The sequence below is a fragment of the Stenella coeruleoalba genome (genome assembly GCF_951394435.1).
Source record: "Stenella coeruleoalba genome assembly, chromosome: X".
Lineage (NCBI taxonomy): Eukaryota > Metazoa > Chordata > Mammalia > Artiodactyla > Delphinidae > Stenella > Stenella coeruleoalba.
The window spans coordinates 26,931,695-26,942,686 of record NC_137152.1 but is presented as its reverse complement, the minus strand read 5'-3'; the positions used below and the strand labels follow the sequence as shown (position 1 = coordinate 26,942,686).

At 35.6% G+C, this 10,992-nt stretch overlaps 1 protein-coding gene across 1 annotated transcript in view; it reads left to right on the top strand.

The window, feature by feature from the left end:
• The first annotated feature begins 1,453 nt into the window (after nucleotides 1-1,453).
• The window catches only part of CFAP47 (cilia and flagella associated protein 47), a 281,902-nt gene continuing 272,363 nt past the window's right edge, over nucleotides 1,454-10,992 (top strand). Inside the window, 1 exon segment of the mRNA XM_079910450.1 lies at nucleotides 1,454-1,546. The gene's annotated coding sequence lies outside the window, so the exon portion shown is untranslated.

The window sequence follows — 10,992 nt, the reverse complement described above, 5'->3', positions numbered from 1 at the left end:
ACAAAAAAAAATAGATGTCAAACAAAAAAGCAAATAGACACTGTGTGATGCAATTGCATCCAGAGGTTATGACAGCAAAGGTCAGGAATAACACGTTTTGAATATCCGGGCTAATTCTGTAATAAGTAATGTTGACAAGCACTCAATATCCTGAAGATTATTAAAATACCAAGATTGAGTTTAAATGAGTAGCTTTCAATGATTAGACTGTCCCCATATCCATCCCAATGATCATTAAGAAAGAAAAGTGTTTTTATAAAGTACCTGAGTTGACTGGTCATGTTTATTAGCTGATGGATGACTTGGAATATTTAAATCATCAGGGTCTTTGGAAACTGGAAGTATGCAAAAAAAAATCAATTAGGTTAACCAAAAGATGCAGATAATTTATGATTTATTTTGTAATTATAAATACAAAATATAATCCATTCCTTGTATAATTTAAAAGTTCATATAGATGTTTTCCACTTGGATGGCATTTATCATATATCTCTACATGGCTAATGTTTGTTATGTCCATGGCTTCCCTTCATTACGAGCCCCCATTGCATGTCCCCAGCTCATGGCTTCATTCTCAGCTCTGAATAACTTTCCCTCTACATCCATGACACATTTGGTGGGATTCAGTCTGTTAGGTTCACGTAAGCGATCTATTCTCAGAAAACAGCTCTGCAAAGAATATGAGTAAGTTTTGTTTCCATAAATTACTTGTCAGGGACCACGGACCTTTAGGACTTCCTACAGATAGTCAAATCAACGGTTTGTTAATTAATGCCAAGGCTTTTGTGATATATTCGCGTGTGTGTCTGTAAATGTGTGTATTTATATTGTAGTTATATGTCTACTGTATGGCAAGCAGGCTAATAAGAGTGCCAGTCGGAACCTCTACTCCAGCACTTAGTAACTTAAGAGCTATGTGATACCAGGCAATTTTTTAAATGTTTCTGTGCTTCAGTTTTCTTTTAAACATGTGGATGCAAATATGCTTATAATGAGGGTTAAATATGCAAATGTACATAAAGTGCATGTTCTTAATGTTCAGTATGCAGTAAATGTTAAATAATAGATATTAATGTGTATATATAACATGTTGTCATGTGTGTATATGCATATACGTATGTGTAATAAACACAAATGTACATATAAAAGGACCAGAAAGAAATTAACCAACGTTAGTACTACTATGTTTATCTGATGGGAGTTTTCATTCTTTTTTATACTTTGCTGCAAATTTCAAATTTTCAACAGTGTGCATTTATCACATTTATAATCAGAGAAAAATGATCAATATTTATTCACTTGGAAAAGAATGCTCTGACACATCAGAGAGCTGGTGTGGTTATCAAGAATAATTTCTTCATAACGAGATCTTTTAAATACTGGAATAGACTACTAGGTTTATGGAGTTTTGCTTTTTGGAAACCTTAACACTCTTCTCCTTTTTAATCCTAATTGAAGGAGGAAGAGTACATCTCAGGTTTTCAAAGCCTTGACAGCATGACAAATAGTTCTGTGGTTACAAACAAGTTAACTTCTGTTACAAAAGGTATGTTTTGGGACTTCCCTGGCGGTCCAGTGGTTAAGACTCCCCTCTTCTACTGCAGGGGGCATGGGTTTGATCCCTGGTCGGGGAACCAAGATCCAGCATGCCACATGGTGTGGCCAAAAAAAAAAAAAGTTATGTTTTATCAATCAACACATAAGGAAGCAGAACTACTAAAGTACCTGGGAAATTGATGTTCTTTTTCTTTTTTCCAAGGAGTTTTCTTCAGAATTGATTGATAATAAGGAAGCAGGTGAACATTTTTTTCCCCTCATATTTAACTCAGAATGGATATACTTCCAACCATGAATATTCAGATTTGATCATATATATACCCTTTAGCAGGGAGCATTTACTGAAGAAAACAACCACAGTTTAAAGACACAAACCAAGAAGATCATTTCAATTGGATCCTGGGTATTTCAAATATAATTTAAATAAGCTTGACCCAATCCAATAATTTCTGCATTTGATCTACTATAAGTAATAAAGATTACAGTTTAGAAATAAATAGAGCCTAATATATAAAGACCAAAGAGACAACTAGGAAAAGTACTTTTTTTCCCCCATTCTGTCTTTTTGAACTGGTAAAAATAATTGAATGCAAAAAATTCTAAAAGTTACAACTGGTTAAAGGTCATAAGTGCTTATGAAATTTGTCAACTCTTCTGGTACTGACACTGCTTGTATTATTTAAGAAGAGTATTTGTCATGTTTAACATCCATTGGTACATCATTTGGGATTTATTGATCCTGGAAGGAATATATATTTTGCTCATATTTATATAAATATGACTATTCTCTGGGATTCTTATGCATACTTTATTTTTTAATTTATTTGATTTTTATTAGTTTAATTGTATACATTTTGCATTTTTATGAATTTGCTCTTTTGTTGCAACTTATGAAATATTTAAGACACAAATACATATACAGAATAATTTAATAAGCACCTGTGTAACCAACACTAAAATTAAGAAAACATTGCCAATATTATTTAAGCACCCACTGTACCTCTCCCCAATAATACCCTGTCCCCTGGCCACCTTGTCAAAGGAAAGTATTTTCTTGGATTTTGTGTTAAATATTCCCATTGTATTTTTATACTTTTACTATATGTGAAAATGTCCATAAATTATACATAGTATTTGAACGTTTCTATACTCTATTTTTCTGGGGTTTGACTTCTCCATTGATATTATGTTACAGCCATCATCCATGTTGACTGTGGGTGCTCCAATTAATTAATTTTCTCTGTATTTAATATCCCATTATATAATTGTAGCACATTCTCCATATAAAGGATACTTACTTTGTTTCCAAGTTTTTTAGTATCACAAAGAGTGCTGCTAGGAACATTCTGATACATTCTCTATGTGCACATATGCCATAATTGGTATACATACCCCAAAGCGAATTTAATATGTCATAGGAATTTGCATATTCAAATGAACATGTTATTGGCAAATGTTTGTATCAGTTTACTCACCATCAACAATATTCTTTACCAATACCTATTATTATCAGACTTGCCATTGGGGTTTCTTCTTTGGTAACTGACCATGTCTTTAGCCTATTTTTTGCTATGGGATTGTTTGTCTTTTTCTGAATTGATTTTTAGATCTTTGTATACTTTGGCCATCAAGCCATTTTTAGTTATATTCATTAAAAATAGTTTTTCTTGGACTATGACTTTTCACATTATTCATAGCTTTTTTAAAAAATTCATTAAAAAATAGACTCAAGAGATGTTGCAAAAACAGTACAGAGTATTACAATCACTAAGCTTAATCCATCTCTCAGCTTCTCTCAGTAGTATACAATCACCCAGTTTCCCTAGTAGTGACATCTTATGTAACTATAGTACATTTATCCAAACCAGGAAATTGATATTAGTATAATGAAATTAACTACACTAGAAATGATACACACAGTTTGCCAGTTTTTGCTTGCAACTCTTGTTTTGGGGATGTGTTTTTGTATAATTCTACAATGTATGTCTAGGTTCGTATGTATATCTATATATGTGCTAATTCATATAACTCCCACCACATTCGAAATACAGAGCTGATCCACTGGTACAAAGAAGCTCCCTCATATTATCACTTTATAGTCACACACTCCTTCCTACTTTACTAACTCATGGCAACAACTGATCTGTTACCCATCTCTGTATTTTGTCATCTCAAGCATGTTATATAAATAGAATCATACTGAATGTAACCATTTATTTTGAAATAATTACATATTATTGCAAAAGAAATTGCAAAGATTGTAGAGTTCTCAGGTAAATTTTACCCAGTTTCCCCCAATGGTGTTATCTTACATAACTGTAGTACTTCAGTATAATGTATTGGTTTAGACCTATGTCCTTTTATCACGCATGTACATTTGTGTGACTATCACTGCAGTCAAAATTCAGTACGGTTACCTAGTGTTACCCCTTAATAGTGGTGCCAACCCCCTTCACCCAACCATGCCTAATACATAGCAGCAACTAATTTGTTCTCCATTGCTATCATTTTATCATTTGGGGAATGCTATGAAAATGGGTCATATAGTATGTGACCTTTTGAGACTGATTTTTTTCTTTCACTCAGCAAGTATGGCCTTTAGATCCATCCAAATTGTTCCATGTATCAATAGGGTTTTTTTCCCCTTTTCATTCCGTTGCATAAATGTCCCAGTTTTTTTTAAACGTTTACCTACTACAGGACATTTTGGTTGTTTTGCGTTTTCAGCTATTACAAACAAAGCTGCTATGAACAATTGTGTGCAGGTTTCTTTGTGGACATAAGATTTCATTTTCTAGGATAAACATCCAGTTGTGCAATTTCTAGTTCATATGGTGAGTGTATGTTTAGTTTTTTTTTTTTAACTTTCCAACTGTTTTTTAGAGTCACTGTGCCGTTTTACATTGTGTTGACAGAAATAATCAATAAACCAATATATAGTAGGAATAGAAAAGAGTTTTATTTGAGCCAAACTGAGGCCTATAGCCCAGGAGACATGATTCAAGAAGTACTTAAATTGTGTTCCACCGGACTACAAATGGGGGAGGCTTATAAAGGCAAAAACTCACGAAATTACATAAGTTGTTTGTCATGAATTATAATTGGAGCTGGCAAGAAGTAACGGTGCTTGTTAAGCAAGGATTGGGGTCTGAAATGGTTGCATAGTTACACGGGGAGACCCTGAGACCACAAAGTTGCAGCTGGAAGCTGCCAGCAGATATAGTTTTGAGAATGGCTGGTGGTGTCCTTGAGTCTGATACAGTCCAGAAAATTCAAGTTCTCAATGATGCAGGAACGTGTCTGAAACCACATCCACAGTGGCCACTCAGCTCCATTTTGGATACCCGAACCACAGTTGCTCCATTTTGATTTTTAAATGCGTTCTTTTCTTTAGTGGTTAAAAAGGATGTATATTGTATGTTTGATAGGCCACAAAGCAGGCTGTTCTAATTATCATAAGTTTAGGTTAAATCATGTATAAACCTGAACAACTTCATACCTCAACATGTGAAAATTTCTTCCATCTATTTCCACCAGCAATGTATGAATGATCCAGTTTCTCTGCATCATTGCCAACATTTGATGCTTTACTTTTTTTTTTTAAGCTGTTCTGATAAGTATGTAGTGATATCTCATTGTCATCCTTAATTCACATTTCCCTGAAATCTAGTGAAGTTGAACTTCTTTTAATGTGCTTATTTGCTATCTCTGTGCCCTTTTCAGTGAAATCTTTCTTCATGTCTCTATAAGAAAAAACTCAGTTTTCCACCTCCTTGTGTGAGGAAAAACCCTGTTTGTTCCTACTGTGTGTTTCTTTCCTATGTGTCTCCTTTACTACTCACATAGAACACTCATACTTCTGACATTTCTGGTCACCAAACGTTTGGAAGTTTTTTCCCCCTCAAAAAGCAATTCTCTGTGATGACACCAGCTAGGTATCCTACAGTTTAACTAGGACACTATCTACCTGGAGAGAGCATCAGATCCCACAGGTTAAGGGCTCAGTCCCACAAGAGTGCCCATCCCCGCAACTCCAGATGCCAGTTGCAAGCCCAGGCTATCACTTGTGCTTCTGACTAACCGGCTATAGATCAGAGGTTCCAAAGACCCCTTCCTTGGATTTGATTAATTTGCTAGAATGACTCACAGAACTCAAGCAACCACTTACTTACACTTACTGGTGTATTAAAGGATTTGATAAAAGATCTAGATGAACAGCCAGATGAAAAAATATCAGTACATAGGGCAAGGCCTGGGAGGGTCCTGAGCATAGGCACTTCTGTCCCCATGGAGTTGGGGTGCATCACCCTCCCAGTGCAGATGTGTTCTCCAGCCTGGAAGCTCCCCAAACCCTGTACTACTAGGATTTTATGAAGTCTTCCTCATGTAAGCAGGATCAATTGTTAACTCCATTTACAGTCCCTCTCCCCTCTCTGGAGGATGAGGGATGGGGCTGAAACTTCTAAGCTTCTAATCATGGCTTGGTCTTTCTGGTGACCAGCCTCCATCCAGGAGCCCCCCAGACTCACCTCAGTAGCACAAACGATGCTTCTAGTGCTCTTATTACTTAGGAATTCACAAGAGTTTTAGGAGTCCTGGGTCAGGGATGGAGTCAAAGACAAATATTAGAACAGGAGATGTTCCTGGTGTTCTTACCACTTAGGAAATTATAAGGGTTTTAGGAACTCTGTGCCAGGAACTGGGGGCAGAGACCAATATATACATATACATATATATATATATATATATATATATATATAATTTATTTATTTATTACTTCATAATGTCTTTTGTCCATTTTCTAATTGTTTCCTTTTTTAAATTTTTTCAGATGGCTTTAGATATTCTACATATGAATGCTTTGTACATATTTGGTTTGGCAAATATTTTCTTCGGCTTGTATTTTCATACTCTTGAAAAGATTTTTCATGAATAATTTCTTTTTATTTTGATGAAGTCTAATTTATCAATCTTTTCTTTTATGGATGGTGTTCTTGGTATAATGTCTGAAATCTTCAGTAGATCCCCAAAGCTTGCTCCTACATTTTCTTCTAAAAGTTTTATAGCTTTACATTTTATATTTAACTCTTCTGTAACATTGAATTTATTTTTGTATAAGATCTGAGATTTAGGTCAAAATGCATTTTTTCCCAGTGGATGTTCAATTGCTCCAGCACCAGTTTTTGTAAAGTCTTTCCTTCCTCCATTTAATTGCTTTTGCAACTTTGTTGAAAATAATTTCCATACTTATATGGGGGTATTTCTGTGGTCTCTTTTCTGATCTATTCGTCTGTATGTCCACCCAACCACCAATATCACAGTCTCGATTACTACAGCTAATCAATGTCTTGAAATCTGATAAAGAGATTCCTCCCATTTTTACTCTTCTTTTTAAAACATTGTTTTAGCCATTCTAGTTCCTTTGCTTTCCATATAAATTTTTAGATGAGATTAACTAGACATGGAAAAAATCTTGCTGAAATTTTTATAGGTATTATGTTAAACCTGTTTTATCAATTTGACAAAAATTGAGATTATTACTATATTGAGTCTTTTAATCCATGAACATATTATATGTCTCCATTTATTTAGATATTCTTTTATATCATTCATTAGTGTTTTATACTTTTCTGCATACAATGCCTGTACATATTTTTTTAGATTTATACTTAGGTATTTCAGAGTTGTGTTGTTTTTTGAGTGTCAGTGATATTGCATTTATAGTTTCCATGTGTTCATTACTACTATATAGAAATACAACTGATTTTTGCATATTGATCTTAAAGTCTGCAACCTTGCTGTGTTCACTTACTAGATCTAGGAGTTGTTTTGTAGATTTCTTGGGTTCTTAAATATACACAGTCATGACTTCTTCAAAGAGGGAGAGTATTATCTATTCATATATGATTCTTAAGACTTTTATTTCTTTTATTACCTTATTGTGCTGGCTAGACATTCTAGTACTATGTTAAATAGCAGTGGTGAGAGTGAACATTCTTGCCTTGTTCCTGATCTTATGGAAAAGTCATTCAGTCTTTCACCATTAAGTATAATGTCAAATTATACTTATACTTCACATTAAGTATAATGTCAAATTCAGGTATGTTTAGATGTTCATTATCAAGTTGAGGGAATTTGCCTCTATTATATCCTAAGAGTTATTTTGTTATACATAGGTGTTGAATTTTGTCAGTAATAATAATTATCATCATCATCATTTTCTGTATGACATTCTGCTATTCATTTAGGACTTTGGTAACTTCTGTCTTCTCTCTTTTTTTCTCTGTCAGTCTTACTAGAGGTGTGTCAATTTTATTGGTCCTTCCAAAAAAAAAAAAAACCACACCAAAAAAACACAAGCTTTTAGTTTCATTGATTGTCTCCATTTTTTTTTTTGTTTACAGTTTCATTAAGTTCTGCTCTTTATCATTTTCTTTCTTCTCTTGCTTCTGGTTTAGTTTGCTCTTCTTTATCTAGATTCTTGTGGTGTGAGTTTAAATTACTAAACTGAGACTTTTCTGCTTATTTAATTTACTATGTTAGTGCTATAAAGTTCAGTCTCAGCACTGCTTTAGCTGTGCCCTACAAATTTTGAAATATTGTATTTTCATTTTAATTCAGTTCAGCATATTTTTACATTTCTTTTGAGACTTCGCTGACCCATGGATGATTTAAAAGTGTTTTTTAGTTTCCAAATATTTAGAGTTTTCCTGTTGTCCTTCTGTTATTGATTTCAATATTGGCTCCATGATCATTAGAGAGTGCACTCTATATGATTGTAATTATTTTCAATTTGTTATGGTTTGTTTCATTAACTAGGATATGGTCTGTCTTGGTGTATGTTACATGATGTCTTGAAAAGAATATGCATTCTCCTTTTTTTGTGTAGAATGTTCTATAAATGTTTATTAGATTCTATTGGTTGTTGGTTCTTCTATATCCTTGCTGATTTTGTACCTGGTTGTTTTATCATTTGTTGAGAGAGAAGAGTGTTCAACACTCCTGGTATATCTTTGTTAAATTAACATATGTTAAAAGGAACACAAGTTAAGGGTGCTGAATGGTGAGCGGTGGTCCAACAACAGACCACAGGAGAAATTGAAATAGAGAGGTTCGTTACTCACAGGTCCTGGGGGAAGTACATCCAAGCCTTCAGGGGCCACATGGGGGAGATCAAGGCAGAGTGCAGACAGAGGCAGAACCTGGGACACATGCCTTTATTAGGGTCTGTGGGTGGAGTGCTTTGGGATTCCCAGGCTAAGGCCGGATTGGTCAATTCAAAACAAAGGAGTAGAGTTTTGGTAAGTTACATGGGATCTCATCTAAGGGACATATAAGGGGGTGGCCCTGGGAGGCAGAGGAGACTGTTGATCACAAGGACTATTGCAGGAGTCATATCAGGAACTTAATTTGCTTGTGACTCTGTGGGATGCTATCTAGAGCATGCACGTGCATGAGGGGCTAGTGTCAGTTTAAGGTCTCTGCAGACTGCTTGGCCAAACAAAATGGATGGCAAGGCAATAATACCATGGAATAGCTTAGCTAATCTTTAATAACTCTAAACATAATTATAGATTTATCTATTTTTCTTTTCAGTTGTATCTGGTTTTGTTTCACATATTTTTCAGCTCTATAGTTTAGTGAATCTACAATGAACACTGCAGTATCTTTTTGGTACATTGACCCTAAAACTTGCAGAAAGTAATGTAGTCCTGTCAACACATTGATTTTTGCCTCACAATACTTATGTCAGACTTTGGAACTACAGAACCATAAAATAATAATTAATGTTGTTTTAAACTGCTAAATCAGTGGTATTTGATAAAGCAGGAAAGGAAAACTAATATGCTAGTATAAGCAATTAGTGCTATAAATTCTTCTAATCACTGCCTTACTTGCATCCCATAGATTTTGATATATTGCATTTTAATTTTCATTGATTCATTTGAACATATTTTTTAAATTTACCTTGAGAAATCCTCTTTGACCCATATATTCTTTAGGGTTATGTTAGTTAATTTTCGATAATTTGAAGAGTTCCCTGTTGAGTTTCTGTTATTGATTTCTAGTTTCAGTCCATTACATTCAGAGTCCAATCACACTCTGTGTGATTTCATTCTTTTACCTTTGTTAAGGTTTTTTTATTACATAGGGTCTAGCTTGTGAATATTCTATGTGTGCTTGAAAACAATGTGTGTTCTGTTGTGTTGGGTCGTGTTCTATAAACACTAATTGTATCCTGTTAGATTATGATGCTGTTCAGTTCTATATCCTTTATACTATATTTATATCCTCTAAATCCTTGATGAGTTCTTTTCTACTGTTACTGTTGATCCCTTAGGGAAAGGTGTTTAAATCCCTGACTCTAAGTGTGGATTTGTCTACAAGTCCGTCCGTTCAGTTCCCTCAGATTTTTTTTTTTTTTTTTTTTTTTGCGGTACGCGGGCCTCTCACTATCGCGGCCTCTCCTGTTGCGGAGCACAGGCTCTGGGCGCACAGGCCCAGCGGCCATGGCTCACGGGCCCAGCCGCTCCGCGGCATGTGGGATCTTCCCGGACCAGGGCACGAACCTGCGTCCCCTGCATCAGCAGGCGGACTCTCAACCACTGCGCCACCAGGGAAGCCTCCTCAGTTTTTGTTGTAGTTTTTTAAGCTCTTCTTTGAGGGCCTATTAGGATTGTTGTGCCTTTATAATTTCTGTGGTCAGCCCTTGAAGACCCTGGGCCAGACTGTCAGGCTAAGCGTCCTATTCACTTCTTTATATCAGGTCTAAGGGGATGATGGTGTAGCCATTGGTCACCAAATGGAGTAGTCCCAGGAGCCAAGGTGAGGATGCTTCTTCAATAATTAGGAACCAAGTATCCCAGGACAAGGACAGAGAGGGAACAACAGAATAGTCAGTACTAGGTATCCCATGGTAGGGGTGGTGGCTGACACACCCCTCACTTTCTTTTCCTGGGGCCCTATGGAAGTTAACTGCTTTGGTTTGAAGTGTCAACTTCACAGCAGCAGAGAGGAGGGGACACAAGCCTAGTTAATAGTTAATATGATGATCTTGAATGTGAACTAAGAGTGACTCACTCTAGAACAGAGGGTCCCTGAATGCCAGCCCCTGCTCTCACCCCAGTGTACCTCAGGCAGGGCTGGAAGGCCTCATCCTAAGACTCCGTGTAACTTCCTCCCTAGGTGTATTAGCTTCTAGGACTGCCAAGACAAGTACCACACATTTGGTGGCTAAAATAACCAGAAATTTATGCAAGAGTGAGTAGATATGGGGATATATATATATGTATGGCTGATTAACTTTGTTATGAAGTAGAAACTAACAGCAACAACAAAAAAACAAAGGCCCCTTACTCACATTAGCAGTGGTCTCTTTATTAAATAGAACGTATGTTTTGACTTTTGCCACAGTTAAAACAAATCACCACATGT